The sequence below is a fragment of the Cryptomeria japonica genome, chromosome 1 (assembly GCF_030272615.1).
Source record: "Cryptomeria japonica chromosome 1, Sugi_1.0, whole genome shotgun sequence".
Taxonomy (NCBI): domain Eukaryota; kingdom Viridiplantae; phylum Streptophyta; class Pinopsida; order Cupressales; family Cupressaceae; genus Cryptomeria; species Cryptomeria japonica.
The window spans coordinates 275,265,576-275,282,274 of record NC_081405.1 but is presented as its reverse complement, the minus strand read 5'-3'; positions in this window follow the sequence as shown (position 1 = coordinate 275,282,274).

The window sequence follows — 16,699 nt, the reverse complement described above, 5'->3', positions numbered from 1 at the left end:
GTGTTTAATTTGAAAAGAGTAATTCTTGTGTTTATGTTGGCATGTTGTTGAATGCGAGATGATTGTGCAAGTTAGTTGGTTAAGTGTTGATTGTAGTTGTACTTGCTTTATCCCAGTTGTTGTCTTATCTTGTGAATAGACAAGTTTGTCGGTTTCACACCTACACCTTGGTACAGGGTTTGTATAACCAAGAATGTTTCTTTAGTTTTCCTTGAAATCCCTATGTTTGGTTGTATTTTATGTTTTTCCTTGGAGTTATTTGGAGGTTTTGTAGTGTCATAAGGAAGAGTGGCTTCCAAGTGGGGGTCAGGGCCCAAAGTGGCTGTGAGGATAAACCGTCGGAAGTTGGATAACTAAGTGATAACCTAATAATCTATGAGGGGTTTGAGTAGTTAAAATATTAATCAAGATTAACTGTACCCCACTCATGGTTGAGTGCTTGTACAAACTCAGGATGTAGTGGGAAGGCCTAGAATAGAAAAACCAACCACCTTATCCTCATGAAAGGTTTGTTGTGTTTGCATGAGTCATGGATGGGGGTCGGGGGTTCCGGAGAGATTGCTAGGATAACTGAGGATGGGGGTCGGGGCTATGGAGGCCTTCCAAGAAAATCCATACCATCTATGCAATGACACTCTTCCCTTATGTTCACTAGTGTGTAGTCTTATTTTGGTTGTACTTGGAGCATTCATGTGGAAGTCATATCCATATTATGCCTAATGTGAGTACCCGATGTTCATGTTAGACCATGTGATGCTTTATTGTGGTTTCCTTGAGGGCCTTATTACTATCTCCTAGCATAGAGGGGTGGTCCCTTTTTGGGCCACATGGTTGAGTGGTAGTACAATTTTCCATCATATGTTTTGTTTGTTCCTTCTTGCGAGGGATTAGCTTCGCAAGTGCTCCAGTTGCTCTCTTGGATTTACTCCATTCCATGTACCAGTTGGATCCTCTTGTTCTTCTTGGATCATATTTGTATCTCTTGGACCTTATGTGGTCGGATGTATCATTTGTTTATGTATGCCTTCATGGAAAGTTGTAATTTTATGTAACCATTATGTATTTTTATGACTTTGTTACCTAAATGCAATGTTATTATGATGTGACTTAGATAATAGATCTTGTATTTATACGAATGAAATTCTTGTTTAAATGCAATGATATGGACTATGAGGTTTATAGCTCTATAAATGTAATGTAACTAAACACAGTTGTATGAATTCAATCATGCTTATTGTAATCTCTTAATGAAACTTAATTCCTATGATCTCGTCGTAATCATTCTATCATGAGTTGGTTTAATCAACCTTATTGTTAATTTATTTGAGTGAGTAATGTTCGTTGGAAACCCTTTAGGAGGTTAAGGTTAAGTATTCCGCTTGTGCAATTTCTAATGCAATGTTTATCTCATACATGTTTATGTGTTCGGTATTGTTTAAAAAAAATTAAAAAATTACACTTTTTGAACGTTTGTAGTATTTAGGATTTCTTGGTAGGGCATTACACTTCGTATCAGAGTTAGGTTTGCAAACACTAGGTTCTTCGGTGTATCTTGTGCCCTTAGTTTGTTGTGCGGTATTAGTCTTTTCGTCATATGCTTGTCTTTCTGATGTATGCTTGTGATTAATGCATAGGATCTTGAAGATCTTAGATGTCTCTTTCTTTGTTTCTTTTTCTCACTCTTTTTGAAAACCCTAAATGAGTGTAACATGTGTATTTAGTTCATTCTCTTCCTTATTGATGTTAGTGCTGTTATGCGATTATATGTGCATTTTTTTCTTGAAAGATGGTTAGGTCTATGATTACTCTATTTTCAGATATAATTGTATGTACCTCCATAACTGATATTGTACTCTCTAGACTAGCTTATTAGGTTGGATAATGCATTTCTTTAAGTCTGAAAGTATGATATTGCGCTTGTGCTATATTTGTAATTGGACTTAGTGTTGTAATTATGAGAACTTGTATAGAAAATGTTGAGTTCATATTCATAGTGAATTGAATGTATTTTTTCCTTCCTCCTCTCTAGAAATTATAATATATGTATCTTGTGTACTTATGATTCGGTATGTCTTCTTATTACAAGCGAATTTTGTGATTTCCTAAAACCCTTATGTGAGCCTTGGAGAGGTTAGGTGTGTGCTTTAATGTTGGAAGAGATCTTGGATGTGTAAAAGGATCACATTATAGTGGTATAGGAGGGAATTGGATATGTTTTCATTAAGATTCCATTATGTGTTTCATATGACCGGCTCAAATAATGAGTTGTATGAATAGTACAATAATGTACTTGCATTTGACATATCTAATTGACTTTGTATAAATATGATGTGTAAATGAAGAACGTGTTTGATGTGCATACATAACCATATAATAGTTAATTGGTAGTTTCATTTTCCTTCTTCTCCTCATATTTTGACATGCAATGAATGGTCATAGTTAATGATGTATTTTTATCAATTAGGAGTAGTGAGTGTTTTCACTAGAGAGTTAGTATGTAAGGAAAGATTGTTTTTATTGATCTCATATGGAAATTAGGACATTAGTGGCATGTTTAATATAAGGAAATTTCATGGTAAGACAATTTTCATTCTTGTATATCGGTAGTGAAATAAAAAAAGTACAATAAAGATGATAGGCATATAGGGAGAAATTTAATCATACTTGTGTGATATTGTTGGTTTACGTGAATATGTATGAATTGGTTCACTATCAAAATTATCTCCCTCTTCTCTCTATCTAGTTATAAATATTCATAGAAATGCTACTAAATGATGTATTTGAAATTAAATAGAAATATTTAATTGGTTGTTAACAAATATTATGAGACGTATATAAAGGAATGTTTGTTTCATTATGCATTGAAGACCAAATTGTTTTATTTTTCCTATTAGGACATCATGCCAAGTAAGTAAATGGAATACTTTTTTTGCATATTCTCTATAGATATTCCATATGGTTTAGGTGTTTGATAGATCATGATGGGGAAAATGTATTGATTAAGATAATCTTATCACTGCATGTAGAATGTGTACAGAGTCTTAGTTTCACAAAATGTTTGTATAATTTTTAAGAACTATAAGAATGTTGTGATTGGTCAGTGAAAATATAGAAATGATGCTACTTCCCTACCTTATTAGAATTGGGAATTCTAGTATAATGGATAAATTATTATGTTGGGAAGGTGATACTTGTAATAGAGATATCATGTAGAATGAGAGTTATGCTTTGAGTGTATATCCTTTATGTGTGAAATGTTATATCTTTACCCTACTTGCATATAACTCCTTACATAAGGATAATTATATGAACGTTCATGTTTATAACAGATTGCATGGTATTAAAGAAATGTAATTAGTCTAAATAGCCTTGTGTCTAATATTCATTCTCTAACACACTCAGATGTGTGATCTTGGGTGTTGTGTGGCAGTTACTCCCTATGGTGTGTCTGAAAATGGTCACTTTGTTTCGAGTTTTGATTGCGACAATGTTTTGACTGCCTTTTGACTAGTGTTTTGTGACTATGGAGCTAGCATTTTCTTTTGAAATTTCTTATGACAAAATGACCACTAAATTCTTGTTTCTTTTCATTTAAATTCGACACTTGTCATATTTTTTATTTTGTTGATTTTAGAAATGGTCGACATCTTTCTTTATTTATTATTGTACTTGGTGATTTTCATTTTGGATGACTTTCTTTTGAGGTTTCTGGTGGTCATTCTTAATGTTTGAATTATTTGGCCATAGCTATGTGTTAAGTGTTATATCTATCATGTTCACTTGAAGCTCTAATAGTATGTTAAGGGAGAAGACCATAGAGAGTGGATCTAGGCATAATGGGGCAACCAATAGTATTGATATCAGCTAAGGAAATAACTATTTTTTTCTTTGATGAAAATTGGTTTGTAATCATCTAAATCATAAGGTGTATTAGGAAGAAGTCTGAACTGGATCTAGTGAATCATGTGATTAGTACTAGATAAATATTAATGATCCACATACATTGTTTCGTTGAGTGTTTGAAAAGCCTACATGGATTCTAATTGAATTAAGTAGACATTACATGGTTGGATGTAGGTAATTATAATCATTTCCTCTTTTGAATGAGGCTGTATCATGCTTTAGGATTGATGTTTTGGTGTTGTTGTTAATGTGATTTTTATACCATGAATCTTTATTCATTCAATGTGTATGCATTATATACCTTAGAGGTAGTGTGAAATATTAGTTACAACTAAATTTTAGATTTTAATCTGAGAGTATGTTGTGGTTACCCTGGTAATGCAGGAAAGTGTGTATATGTAGGTGTAATTTGCTGAAATGTGAATGATGGAGATCAAGAGGAAACGACTCTTTCCCTCCAAGAAGAGATGAGGGTTTCACTATGGTTTCCCTTAAAACACTTTCTACCTAATTACATTGGAAGAGGAGAGGAGAATTCACTAGATTCAACCTTCAAATATGAAGATTGAATTCTGAATGAAATGGGAATGATAAGTTGATCCCCTCTTCCTTATTTTAAATGGAAAGGAATTGATTGAACTATGTAGTGCAAAAGTGACAAAGAACTGATTAAAACTTAAGATCAGGATATGGGATGAAGTTGTGCACCTGGATCTAGTAGTAATATGTCGAGATGAAGTTTCCCTGCAAATTTGAAGAAAATTTTCCTGGACCGTGGTGGGAATGTACACAGTCCTCCAAAAAATCTGTGAAATGAAAAGGGTTTTTTTGCCTCTGCAAATGGAGCCTAAATCCAAAAATACAACTATTCACTTACAATCTCAATGAAGGTTGTGGTAGCAATGTTGATAGAAATGATTGTGTGGAATTGAATGTTGTAATCAATCTCCTCATCAATGGTTGAATCCTTGACTTGAATGCAACACCTAGCCTTGAAGGGAGACTTGAGAATGCTCAATGCTAAAAAAGAATGCTTGAATTTTCTTGAATTCTTGATTGCTTATGCAACTTGAAAAACTCCAATCTTATCCAACTTCAGCTTATGAAACATACACTTCCACTTATGTAAATGAGAGGATGAATGCCCCTTAAATACATGTTAATGAATCTGATTTTTGTCATGGGCTAACATCAAGGGAGTTTCCCGCTCATAGCACAACCCACAATGCATGCTTTAGGAAGGTTCTGCCCCAAAATAGGGCAGGGACAAGGGTGCCATGCTCCTTCCCTGGGAGGACAAGGGTGCCACGCCCCTATCCTAGGGGGGAAAGGGGTGCCATGTCCCTGTCCTACCCCTTTCTCCAGGTCAGAGTGCAAATAGGGTGGTGCAGAGGCCAAGGGAGAAGTTGATTATGATGGCTAAGCAATATCTAGTCTCCGATTAGGCTAGATGATTCGATCTTGCCTGCGTGAGGACCCTAATGCAAAATAAAATTTCTAGGGTCATAATTTTATGACACTACATTCAGCCCCCACTTTAGCAGGAGTATGAGTGACAACAATACTTTCAATAAAGTACAAGGAAACAAGATTGAAAGACTTTTACCACATCAAGGAGGCAAGACGCACCAAGTGCCCAGTGGTGGACTTTAGGATCTTATGACTTTGATTGATAAAGTAAAAGGGAAGATTGAGAAGGAAAGAACCATTACTACAAGTAGCAAAGTTCTCCTTACTATGAGTCATGAAAGCAAGGATACTAAAGATTACAAAGCAAAACAAAGTTCACTAAGTAATTCTAAGTATCAAGAAGGAAAATATGAGCACAGTGTATGCCCCCACATTAAAGCGATCACACTTTCCTTATCGGGAGCGATTTCTTTAAGGTAGGATACACCCAAGAGAGAGAAAAGAGAGGAAGCATGTTATCATAAGGATTTAACCCCCAATTGAGGAATAAACCCAAGGATAATGAACACAAAACATGAGTAGTTTCACTTTCCTCAAGGTTAGTATGTTGTATGATAACTAATGTATATCATATATGTATGTGCATATAACAATCATCATTCCCCAAAGAAGGATGCTAACTTAGAAGAAAGGGAAGATAGGATGTCTTTTGAGTTAACATGAAAGAGATCAAGAAAAGATCTCAATGCTTTGCATTGCCCCCAAGTAGACATTTAGGGAACAATAGAAGGAAAGGGATACACATAGAAGAATGGTTATAAAAGAGAAAGAAAGGGGAGAGAGAGAGAAGATCTGTAGTGCTAATATTGTTAATCTAGCATGACGTCTGCCTCTTGATCTTGTTGATTAGTATTTTGGGAAGGTGAACAACATGCTAGAGGAGTGACATCGAGCAAAACAGATGGAGCTATCAAAAGATCCAAACAAGGACTATACTCATGTTGTAAGTCACTTTATTCGATTCTAGGAGCTAGGATTGGGGTTTGTGAAAGCTCAGTTGATAAATTCTTTTCCACAACAACATACTCATACTCACTATCGAAAGCATTAGGAATTGTATTTCCATCATGAATATTTTCACCCATCTCTTCATCAAATTTTAGAGAAAGAGGAGAAAGAACACGAATAGGAGTAAAAACAACACATGTTTTATGAAACTTATGATTTGGAGATGTAGGTTGAACATCTTTCTTAGGAGAAAAGGGAATCATGTCAACTGTCAAAGTTTGAGGAGATTGAGTATCTTGAGTGATAGCTTCATGAGCTCAAACACGACGTCTTCTTCAATATTCTCTCGCACAATGATTTCATCAAGTCTTAGTGGAAGGTGAGAAGGAGGAGGAATATTTGAACAAGTAGGAATTTTTGTGTCCTTGATAGTTGAAGGTCTAGGTTGAGGTCTTTTAGGTTGAACAAGAGGAGAAGGAGGCCTCTTCTCTCGATAAGAGGAAGGAGGTGGAACTACACCATAGAAAGGAGGAATATTAGGTGTAGGAAGGAGACCAAGTCCATCATGAGGAGGAGGTATAGGTCTAACCTTAGGAGGAATATTGTTGTTCTCCTTAAGAGAAGGTAAAGTCACATCCATAGGAATAGGTTGACGATCTTCCTTAGGAGGGTGTTTAGTTCTATCCATGAGGGGAAGAACCTCATCTTGAAGAATAATAGGAATGTTAAGTGTTAGGGATCTACGTTGACTTAAGGATAAGATCATATCATTCTTTCATTTTTGATAAGATTGAAAAAGAAAATTTCTCTTTGATGGAAGAGATTGAAATTTTTTAGGCCAAAATAAATCAATAAGAACACTAGGGCTTCTTTCTAATGGACAAAATAAGCTATGGTTCACTATTATGATTTCTCTATTGTGAGGAAAATTTAGACACTTGTAGATTGGAGAAGCAATAGCCTTCATGGAAGATAGCCAAGGATAGCCCAACATCACATGGAATTTCTTAGAAGAGGGTATGATAACAAAGTCAACATCCATTGAATTAGTATGAACTTCAGCAGGAAGGGTGATAGAACCAATGGTAGGACAACAGAATCATCAAATAACTTCACAACCACATTAGAAGCATCATATATTGGTTTATGAAATCGTAAAGTGAAAATATAATTTTCAATTATGACATTAACCATGCAAGAGGGATCAATAAGGGCACCATGGCAAGGGATATCCTTAACCTTCACAAGTGTGTATAAGGGGCCATCGGGTGCTTTAATGGTCTTGCTAGGGTCAAAGGTAATACAAGGATCCTTAGGCGTATCTTGTGTTTTGGTGTAGGGGCACTAGGATACATGTTTGAATCATTAGGATGTGTTTTGTTCCATGGTGATTTTTTGTGGTAGGATGTGTGTTGATCCATGTTGATCCATGGTGATGTCCATGGTGGTCCTAAGACAATGTAATAAGCCATAAGGCTCCTAGATGTGTAAATTTGGTCCAAAGCCTTATATGGGAATTTTATTTGTGTTTTTGGTGTTTAGGAGTCTTAGATATGTTTTGTGTTGATTATTTTCCTTTTGCTATGAAGGCAAGAGCCAAATTGTCATAATTATCAAAAGTTGCAATGTTGTCATGAGCAAGTTTGCCAAGTTTTATATTTTTGGTTACCCAACGGTTAGTTGGTTGAATCTACATGTTGGGGGTGGTTGGAGGAGTTCCTTAGAAAGATATAAGATTGAGGAATGATGCTAACAGGTTAGAAGAAACTGGTGATGAAATTCTTTCTTCCAAATCAAACTAAAACTGCAATTTACTCCATTTTCCTTGTGTTTTCTGCACTTTGTATGGATTTGTATGGATGGTTTGCATGAATTAATTATAGGCTAGGTTGAGGCTATGAATTATATTTCATTTTTCATTGGTGTGAGGTATTGAATCCATTTGTTTTGGAAGTTAGAGCCCTTTCTTTGTCATTGGCCTGAGAAAGCCTTAAAACCAGGTTTCTGATGCAAAAGGGGTCACAATTCAACATTCCACCATGGGAATGGCCTTAAACCTTGGGGATTTTGTATTTTCTTGTATATGAAATGTTCCAAGTGTTTTGGGAGGCAGTAAGTGTCATTTTCAATTTTTAAGATGATGCCCTAGGCTTGACATCTCTTATGTGGCAAGCTTGTGCATTAGAAGAAGTGGATGAAACCCTTGGCCAATGGATTGAAAGGTGAGTGAACTTGGCATGGGAGGGGTACTTGAACATTTAAAAACCTTTTACAAGTTCCCAATATTCCTTCTAATATGAATAGTGAACACTTTTAGTGTCAAACCTCTAATACCAACTAAAGAGGCATAATTAGGGGTAATGTGGATGAACCTCTTAAACACAAAACCCAGATGCCAAAGTGTGAAGTTACTAGGGGAATCAAATAGGGTATCCAAATATGTGATTTATTCTAGGGTTTGTTAAGGGATATTGGAATATATTGTGAAAAATCCCAAATAGGAGGCCTAATTACTTGTAGCCCTTACTAGGTCTCTAATGGTAAATGATATTGGGGATCTTGTAGTGTCTATTAAAGAGGTCCAAGTTAGTATAAATGCCTTGTCTCACATGAAATTTTATCCACAAATGTCACACTTCACATTTTAAGCAAAAGATCATATTTGCTAAGGGTTTGGGGGTTGTTAGGTGTTCTTGGTTGGAGGAGTTGAGTCAATAGGGGTAGAAGACTCCTTGTCAATTTAGAGTTGTATTATTGTGAGAGAGCCTTGGGAAGGATACCAAGCCTTGGGAAGGCTAAAGACATTACACCATTGGGTGGTGTCTAATGAAGACCCTTTGAAGAGAGAAACCAATCAAGTTGTTCACAACACCAAACCCTCTGCATCAAATTGGTATCAAAGATGATACTTGGGGTGAAGTAATGTATGTCAGACACAAAATTTGGAGAAGAGGTTGAGACAATGCCTCCTAAGGTAATAAACCCAGAGGCCATCAAGAAGATGGTAGATGAGTTTCTTGTTGAAAAACTCAAAGAGATCAGACAGTCCAAAGGAAAGGACAAAGCATGGGATGTTGACTCAGAGGAAGAGAAAGAGAATGCAGAGTAGGAGGGATATTGCTAAAGAGGCTCAGAATATGTCACCTGATCAAAATATGTTCTTGGATGCTTTGAAGTTAGTTAATAGAGACAATGTAGATATTTTTCCTACCTATGGTGGTAGCATGGATGGAGAAGAGGTGCTTGAATGGATAGATGCACTCAACAAACACTTTGAGTACAAATAAATTCCTGAGGAGAAGAGAGTGAGTTTGGCTAAATCTAGACTCAAGGGGTCTATCTTTTTGTGGTGGACAGTTTTACAAGAAGAAAGGGTGAATGAAGGGAAGAAGAATATATCCTCTTGGGAGAGGATGAGGAACAAAATCAAGAGCCAATTCCTACCAATAGACTATGAGGTGCAAATGTACAAGAAGCTATAAAATATCAGACAAAGAGAGTTAGATGTGAGTGCATATACTAAAGAATTCCACAAACTAAGTCTTAGATCAAGGAGATGAGGCGGAGAAGGTGGCTAGATACCTAAATGGTCTTAGGAAAAACATTCAAGATGAAATAATCATCTTGGCTCCGGACACTATACGCAAGTGTTTTCAATTGGAATTGAGAGTGGAAGATAAGATAAAGAGGAGAGGAGAGAAAAACAATAGAGGAAGAGGAGGCAGAAATTTTAGAGGTAGAGGTGGCTATGGAGGAAGGAACACTCCTAACAAGAATGGTGATTCTAGCCAACAAGATCCAAATGGAGAATCTAATAATAGGAATGGAGGTTTTAGAGGAGGAAAGAGACCTTTTGGAAGGGGTAGACAAGGAATTCAAGGTAGACGTCTAGGTGTTTTCACTAGCAAGTGTTATAATTGCAACCAAGTGGGTCATACCATCATTAGATGCCTTGAGAAAGCTTCTAGTTCACATGGACCAGAAAGAAGGAACCAACTTGTGAAAGAGGATGATAATCAAAGTGTCAAATCTCCAATGGGAAATGAAGGTCCTACCTTGAGTGGAGATAGTCTCATGCTAAGGAGGACATTATTGAAGGTACCCCAACACAAGGAGCCTCCACAAAGGAAGTCACTCTTCAAGACCACTTGTAAGTTTCAAAATAAGGTTTGTAAGGTAATTGTTGATTCTAGATCCACTAGAGAATATTGTTGCTTTGGAAATGGTAGAGAAATTAAAATTGAAAAGGTTACCACATGTGAGTCCTTATAGGGTTTCTTGGCTTAACAAGGGGCAACATGTAGTAGTAGATGAACAAACTTGGGTAGATTTTGAAATGGGGGATTATAAGGATAGAATCTTGTGTGATATCCTACCTATAGATGCTTGTCACCTATTGTTAGGCCGCCCTTGGAAATATGATGTCAAAGCACAACATGATGGGGAGAAGAATGTGTACATCATTACCAAGAATGGTAGACAATTTAGGATGGATCCTTTGCCTGATACAGGGGAAGAGAATATTGTTATTCCAAATGCCATGTTTTTTAGTGGTAAGGAGTTTTCAAAGATCCTCAAGTGATAGGGGACCCAAGGTTATGCTTTAGTTTTGCACCCAAGGGATGAACCTAAACCGGGAAGTGATGAAAAGAAGGAGATTCCTAGTGAAGTAAAAGTCATTATGGATAGATACAAGGGAGATATGGCCAAATACACACCTGATAAACTACCTCCAATCAGAGATATTAGTCATCAAATTGATCTAATCCCTGGTGTAACCTTGCCTAACAAAGCTGCCTATAAGACAACTCCTAGTCAGAATGAAGAGATAGCAAGACGTGTGCAAGAACTTTTAGGAAAGGGGTTGATTAGGAATATTTTGAGCCCATGTGTTGTACCTACTATGTTGGAACCAAAAAAAGATGGAACATGGAGGATGTGCACCGATTCCAGGGCCATCAACAAGATCAAAATTAGGTACTGGTTTCCTATGCGTAGGATTGAATACCTAATGGACTATCTTGGAGGATCATGCTATTTATCAGAGATTGATCTGAAATCAGGCTATCATCATATTAGAGTCAGGCCTATTGATGAGTGGAAAACAACCTTTAAGACAAATAAGGGTTTATATGAGTGGATGGTGATGCCATTTGGGCTCACAAATGCACCTAGTACCTTTATGCACCTCATGAATGACGTATTGGTTGAATTTATTGGCAAATTTTTTTATTGTTTATGTTGATGACATCTTGGTGTTTAGCAGGTCCAAGGAAAAACATTTAAAGCATTTGGATCAGGTTTTGAGGAAGCTTCATGAGGAGAAATTGGTAATCAATCTAGAGAAGTGTGAACTCATGAAAATTGAATTGGTGTATCTAGGCTTTGTGATTTCTAGTGGATGTTTGAAAATAGATCATTCAAAGGTTGAAGCTATTGTCAATTTTCCTACACCTAGGGCAATAGGTTATGTTAGGATCTTTCATGGATTGGCTTCTTTTTATAGAAAATTCATCAAATGTTTTAGTCATGTTTGTGCTCCTATTCTTGACACTATAAAAGGAGGAATCACATGCAGGTTTGAATGGACAAAGAACGCATCCCAAAGCTTTGATATTTTGAAGAGGAAGGTTGCAGAACTTCCCACCTTGAGACTCCCTAATTTTGATCAACTTTTTATAGTTGAATGTGATGCGAGCAAGAAGGAAATAGGTGCAGTCCTTAGCCAAGAAGGGCATACAGTGGCATTCTTTTCAAAAAAGTTGAATGGGGCTAAGAAAAGGCATTCAACCTATGATTTGGAGCTCTATGCAATGGTGGAAGCACTCAAAAAGTGGCACCATTACCTTCTTCCAAAGGAGTTCATTGTTTATACTGATAACCATGCATTGAGTTTTCTTAATGGATAGGAGAAGTTGAATCAAAGGTACATCAAGTGGGTTGAGAAACTTCAACCTTACACATTCACCATCAAACATAAAACGGATGTGTCTAACAAGGTTGTAGATGCTTTGAGTAGAAGAACACTCATTGTTAAAGAAATTCAGTTGCAAAGCATTGGTGTTGATTCTCTTAAAGTCATGCACAAGGAAGATAAAGATTTTAAAGATGCATATGAAGTATGTACTAAGTTTGTTGACTCTTTTCATGTTGAGTTTCCTGATTTCATGTTGCAGGATGGATTTCTCTTCAAGGGGCATCAACTATGCATTCCTCAATGCTCTATGAGGGAGAATATCATTAAACAAAAGCAAAATGACAGACTTGGAGGTCATTTTGGTTTGTATAAGACCTTGGAGCATGTATCAAGGTTTTACTTTTGGCCTAAGATGAAAGTAGAAGTAAGAAGATTTGTTGAGAATTGTCCTATTTGTCAAAGGGCAAAAGGTGTTTCAACTAATACTAGATTATATCAGCCTTTACCAATTCCTACTAGTCCTTGGGAAAGCCTTAGTATAGATTTTGTACTTGGTTTGCCCAGAATGCCTAGGGGGTTTGATAGTGTCTTTGTAATTGTTGATAGGTTCAGTAAGATGGCTCATTTTATGCCATGTAAATGCACAAATGATGCATCTCATATTGCAGGTCTACTTTTTAAAAAGGTTGTAAGGATACATGGTTTGCCACTCGATATTGTCACTGATTGAGACTCCAAGTTTGTGGGTTATTTTTTGAGGACTCTTTAGAAGAAATTGGGTACCAATATGTCATTTTCTTCAGCATACCACCCTCAGACTGATGGACAAACTAAGGTGGTTAATAGATCACTTGGAAATCTCCTTAGATGCCTTACCAAGAAGCATGGACAAGGTTGGGACTTGGTGATTGGAAAAGTTGAATATGAATATAATGATTCAATCAATAGGAGTACAGGGAAGAGTCCATTTGAGGTTTTGTATGGCTTACATCCTAGAGGGATACTTGAACTTAGAGATCTTGGAGGTATGGATAAAAGGAGTGCCCAAGGAGAAGACTTTTCCATCACTATGAAGGAGATTCATGATCAAGTTAAAATTTCACTTCAACAAAGTACTGATAAGTACAAACTCAGAGAAAATGTTAAGAGGAGACATGTTCAGTTCAAGGTAGTGGATTTGGTGATGGCCTACCTAAGGAAAGAGAGGCTACCCAAGGGCCAACCCTACAAACTACTCATGAAGAAAATAGGTCCTCTTTGGGTGGTGCAAAAATTTGGCAACAATGCATATCAAGTTGAACTTCCACTAGACTTGGGAATATCTTACATCTTCAATGTGTGTGATCTAACAACTTTCAAGGGGTCTTTGACTGATGTAGCACCTGATTCATCTCTTGTGGAGGAGGATGTAGATTGGGTAAAGGATCTTTCACCTAGCAAGACATTGGAATTGGAGTGAATCCTTGACTCCAAGGAGATCAAACAAACTAGAAAAGGAGTGTACAAGGACTACCTAATCAAATGGAAGGGACTTCCTGAATCTGAAGCTACATGGATGTCTAAAGGTGATATCATCAAGCATGGAACCACAGTCACCTAGCTAGCAACTCAAGGGACTTGAGTTTTCCTGTCCTGGGGAGTATGGTGTAGGGGCACTAGGATACATGTTTGCATCATTAGGATGTGTGTTGTTTCATGGTGATTTTTTTTGGTAGGATGTGTGTTTATCCATGTTTATCCATGGTGATGTCCATGGTGGTCCTAAGACAATGTATTAAGCCATAAGGCTCCTAGATGTGTAAATTTTGTCCAAAGCCTTATATGGGCATTTTATTTGTGATTTTGGTGTTTAGGAGTCTTAGATATGTTGTGTGTTCATTATTTTCCTTTTGGTGTGAAGGCAAGAGCCAAATTATCATAATGGTCAAAAGTTCAATGTTGTCATGAGCAACTTTGCCAAGTTTTCCATTTTTGGCTACCCAATGGTTAGTTGGTTGAATGTACACATTGGGGGTGGTTGGAGGAGTTATTTGGAATCATATAAGCCTGAGGAATGATGCCAATAAGCTAGAAGAAACTGGTGATGAAATTCTTTCTTCCAAATCAAACTAAAAAAGTAATTTACTCCATTTTCCTTGTATTTTTTGTACTTTGTATGGATTTGTACGGATGATTTGCATGAATTAAGTATACGATAAGTTGAGGCTATGAATTATATTTTATTTGGTGTTGGTGTGAGGTCTTTAATCCATTTGGTTTGGAAGATAGAGCATTTTCTTTCTCATTGGCCTGAGAAACCCTTAAAACTAGGGTTTTGATGCAAAAGGGGTCACAATTCAACATTCCACCATGGGAATGGGCTGAAAAATTGGGTAATGTTGAATTGGCTTGTCTATTAAATGCTCCAAGTGGTTTGGGAGGCAGGAAGTGTCATTTGTAATTTTTAAGATGATGCCCTAGGCTTGACATCTCTTATGTGGCAAGCCTGCACACCAGAAGAAATGGATGAAACCCTTGGACAATAGATTGAAAGGTGAGTGAACCTAGTATGAGAGGGACCCTTGAACTTGTAAAAACCTCTGAAAAGTTCCCAATCTTCATTCTAATATGACCGGTGAAGAATTTTAGTGTCAAACCTCCAATACCGACTAGAGAGGTATAATTAGGGGTAATGTGGACAAGCCTCGTAAACACAAAACCCAAATACAAAAGTGTGAAGTTTCTAAGGGTATCCAAATTTGTGATTTATTGTAGGGGTTGTTAAGGGATATTGTAAGAGATTATGCAATAACCCAAATAGGAGGCCTAATTGCTTGTAGCCCTTACTAGGTCTCTAAGGGTAAACAATATTGGGGATCTTGTAGAGTTTGTTCAAGAGGTCCAAGTCAGTGCAAATGCCTTGTCTCACATGAAATTTCATCCACAAATGTCACACTTCACCATTTGAGAAAAAGATCCTATTTTCTAAGGGTTTGGGGGTTGTTAGGTGTTCTTGGTTGGAGGGGTTGAGTCAATAGGGGTAGAAGACTCCTTGTCAATTTGGAGTTGTCTTATTGTAAGAGGTCCTTGGGAAGGATACCAAGCCTTGGGAAGGCTGAAGTCATTACACCATTGGATGGTGTCTAATGAAGACCCTTTGAAGAGAGAAACCAATCAAGTTGTGTAAAACACCAAACCCTCTGCATCATGTTTCTACCATATTAACCAAGTTTGGAGACATAAAGGTGAATTCATCATAAGAGAAATAATTAGGCACAATCTCAATAATGTTACAAGTATGAGAAGGCAAGGGATCAGTGAAAATATTAAGATTTTGATTAGGAGGAGCGACTAATTTATTCCCTTTATCATTCACACCTGCCACAAAAATAGTATTATTGTCAATAAAGTCTTGGATCTTATTTTTCAATGCAAAACATTTCTCAGTATCATGCCCAAGTTGACGATAAAATTGACAAAAGGAATTGTTATCAAAATAAGGGGATGTAAGTTTAGAAGGATCAATTTGTTTTATGGTGGGAAGTTTGATAACATTTGTGTGCAACAACTAAGACATAATACTATGTAAAGATTCATGCAAAGAAGTAAATTGTCTTTCACTTTGGAAAAATTTAGAAATAGAAGGCACACCTATTATAGCATTCACATTGTGGTTTTTGATTGTATCATTAAACTTGATGAAGCTTTTTGTTGGTTTGAACTTCACAAATGGTTGTTGAACACTCTCCCCCTTATCACTTGAAGCCATAGGAGTGGATTGCTCCATTTGACTCACAATTAGTTGATAATTGTGGAGTGTTGCGCACAACTACGGAAAGGATGTAAACTCTGACAAAAGAAGCTTTTCGTTGATATATTTTTGTAAATTATAAATGAAAATTCTTTGAATATCATTATCAGGCACATGAAAAGAAATTTGAGCACACAAATTCTTATATCTACCAATGAAATAAGTCACTTTTTCTTTAACACCTTGTTTACAATGCATTAAATCAATCAAAGTGATTTTAGGACCAATGTTGTTTTGAAATTTTTGGATTAAAGCATTTGCCAGTTGTTGAAAGGAGGTGATAGAATAACAAGGAAAAGAGAAATACCATTGTAAAGCCTTACCTCTTAGTGTTCTTGTAAACAATTTTGCAAGCAATCTTTGCTGATAAGAAAAATCAATACACAAGGTTTGAAATGTTTTGACACGTGTAAGAGGATCAACTTTTACATTACATAGTTCTAATTAAGGGATCTCAGCATGTTTAGGTGGCACAACTTTAACAATATCAAGAGAAAGTGGGCTTGCAACATCAAAGGTGGGCATACTAAACTTGAATTGACTCATAGAAGCAATTTGTTGTCGTAAGTAAGACATAATTTTAGAAAGATTGTTAATTGTCATTTCGGTTGAAGAATTGATGTTAGACATAGTTGATTGAGAAGGTGGTGTGATGTTATTGAAAGAAGGAA